Here is a 3460-nt window from a genome sequence, read left to right as displayed (position 1 = left end):
AGTCTTCTCTCTATTAAACCAACTGCAAGGGAGTCTGCATTTTCAGTGTTTCCTGTTCTAAAAGGCCAGACAGTTCAGCACCCTTTCCAGTCTGATTCTGTGCCTAATGGAAAATGTTGCAGGGTGAGAGCTTGGAAAATGACTGACAATAGCTTCCTATGTCAAGACAGTAGCCATGACAAGCAGATCCTAAGTAGCAGAGCTCTGGGCTGGCCCCAGTACTAAATAGAAGGGGCCAAACTGAGGCAAAGAACAATCATAAAAAAACAACTGCTTTCATTAGAGTTTGTGTTGTTTTTGCAGCATGGCAATGAGAAACGTTGGAATAGGCCCTAAACCCTCTTGTCCCCACCTCTGCTGTGCAGCTGTAATCCTGGGGGTGTGCATCACCACCACAATTTCAACCACAGAAGGGAATCAGGTTGGAAGAGAAGCTGTCACCACAGCTCATGTCACACAAGTGAAGGCCCTCCCACCTGCCCATCCTCCCCAAACTGGGTTGGAACCACAGGAATGAGGGTTCCCCTCTCTGCCCAAGACCACATGACAAATACATTGGACACCTGAAGCTCCATTTAGTCTAAACAACAAAAATCCTGTTTAGAGACGGGCGCATGAGGGGAAAACAGCAAATGCCAAAGGGTCACAGCATGGAGAGCATCTGACTGCCGATCTCTTACCAGGATTTGTTCTAGCAAGGGGTCTAGAGAGAGGACTAGGGAGACTAGAATTGCTCTTCCAGAAAAGATATGGCAGTTGCTTGAGGGACAGCAGAAGCAGAACCAGATTCTCTTATTTCCACTTATGTCAATTAACTGTTGGAGATTTAGATTCTGTTTTTATTAATCAAACCAGAGAAAGAAGTTAAACATCCTCCCAGCTGAGCCGGAAGAGGCCCATGGCTCTCAAGTCCCTTGCCAGGTAGTACAGGCACCCCATACTCCTCCACACTCCTTATCTGGTGGCTGTTAGGAATTTTTGATAAAGCAACCAGGGACAACACAAACAATTCACCTGTATCTACCTCCATGCCCAGCAAGATGCTTACAGCACATCCCAGCATTTGCCTGCTTATAGTGCCTCAAGTCCTACTGCTTTATAGCTTGCGATTCCCAGCTCCATAATCTCCTTGATTCTGTATCCAACTGCTATAGACTCCTCAGCAGGCACGATACTTCTCAATGCCTGTGGAGTCTCTAAATACATGTTACCTACAGGGTAAGATAGATTAAATAGTCATGTCAAACACACTACTAAAAGCAAGGAAGTGGACAGCCAGGACACACACTGCCTCGAGACCAAAGCTCTCAGGGGAGTGAAGGAAGATATATCATTATGTCATTAAAGTCATAGGCTCATATCCTACTCCTGCTCTTGCCATCTTTCCCTATTATAGGCATTCAGCTACCACAGCAATGGGAACCAGATAAACAGCTAGAGAGACAGAGAGGATCTCAGATGGACTATGACAGGAGTTCCCAACCTATGGCCCACCTGAGCATTTCATAAGCCCCCCGGCCTGCTTGAACACAATATACTAACGGCCGATTCATTAGCATTTGTTACCATGTTTACATCATTTTAGTTTACACAAATGGATGAATAGATAATACTGTACATAGGTTGTTTTTCTCTAAATACACACGAAACAAGCTGAACTTAAAATATAAATCAATACAGGTGACTTTAAATCTTATTAAAATATGTGCAATCTGCTGTTAGGCCCACACAAGGTTGTGCTTATGTGGCCCTCCTGTGTAATAAGGTTGGGCCCCACTGGATTATGATGCTCCAGTACAATGGAGCAGAATTTTAAGAGCACCAGCTGTACTGGGATTTAAAGCAGATCTGTATTGTTCTTGGGGAAGTGGATGAGGGATTCAATATATGCAACAGACACAAATGGTCAGGCCTTAATTTACACACTTAAATTAAGTAGCTCCAGCAGTACAGCACCCTATCATACTGGGGTCAGGAGCACCTCAAAGGGGAAGTGCCACTTACATAATCACCAGTACCACTCTGTGGCACCAACATGTTCTGTGAAGATCTTCTATACAAGTACTGAGGAGAGTTAGCGCTGCTTAGCCCTTTCAATCACAGGTGTAAAGTGTATGTAATTTCCAGCATGGGAATAACAGATACCACAACAGAAAGTGAAAGATGAAGAGGGGGGCTGAAATTTTGCCATTCACTCACTCCTGGTTCTGGTGAATTCAAAGCCATGAAAATAAATCACATTTCCCCTTCCAGTGTGCAAGCCCAGAGCCCTAGCTCCTCCCTAGGCATTTATACAGCAGACTCAGCAGCAGCTAGTGTCTATGAAAATGCAAACAAAGCTGGAAATGCAGATTCGCACCAAGACACAAATCTACTGCAAGACAGAAAAAGCAAGGAAAAATAAAACCAAATATTTACATGATATACTCCTGAAACTGCTAAGTCCCCTATCGAAGCTGAAGGAGACTTCTAGTTCTTTCTGCAAACTGTTTTCAGCCAAGCACCTGGAAAATAGTTTCATCCCAGCCTTCCAAACAACTCTCAAGTGCTCTATGCGTGGCAGTGACTTGAGTTCACTCTGCTCCTGCCTCCTCCTCCCCCTCACAGCCAGTAGCTCCGCTCTTTCAGACAACGCGGCTTTCGTGGCTTTTTGGCACAAGCCTACGTTCCATCATGACGACACTTTAAACGTTCTTGGAAAAAACTTTTATAGTTATTTTCCCTGGAAGCCCATAGCCTGTTTATGGAGCTGCAGTGGAATACTCCACAGAACAGAAATGTTATTTCACTAAAGAGGAAATGGAAACAGCAGCCAGCAAATTCTCCCAAAGCCTCATACCAGCAGCCCTACAGTAACCTACTGAAAACCCCAACACTTCTGACAAGGATTATAATGCTCTCCAATTCCCAGTTAGCTGCCCCAGTGTTCATTCTCCTTCAGGAGTTCACCTCTCAACCACATGCCATTTCTGAGAAACCCAGAGCACTCCCACAGTACTCTTCCTTTCCCTGGGATCTCACATAAAAATCGCTTGCTCTATTCAGAACCTTACCCTCTATAGGGAGAGACATCTCCTTCTGCGAAGTATACATATATGCAAACACTACAGTATCTCCAACTAAAAGCTGCATACATACGAGGAAGGTAGCAAGATTAGGAACACAAGCATAGAAAAGACAAAGCTCAGGATCTTGTCTTTAACTGCAACCAGTGCAGGATTCTTCAGAGGAAAGTGAGATGAAACACCTAATTGAACAATAGGGTACATTGGGGTGGGGATATTTCTTCCTGACCTCACCCCACAATCAGCCTTATCCCTGCGAGAAGCAGAAAAATATCGTCCTAACCCAATCTGGCAATCATCCTCATTTCCCCCCCCAAGGGATACAGTGTGATTTCTTCCTGATCCAACCCAGCAATCAGCCTCACAGCCAATGGGTGGAGAGAGAATTTCTTTCT

The sequence above is a fragment of the Emydura macquarii genome, unplaced genomic scaffold (genome assembly GCF_026122565.2).
Source record: "Emydura macquarii macquarii isolate MOO-44397 ecotype Brisbane River unplaced genomic scaffold, CSIRO-AGI_Emac_v2 contig_1876, whole genome shotgun sequence".
NCBI classification, from domain to species: domain Eukaryota; kingdom Metazoa; phylum Chordata; order Testudines; family Chelidae; genus Emydura; species Emydura macquarii.
This window is presented reverse-complemented; position numbering follows the sequence as displayed.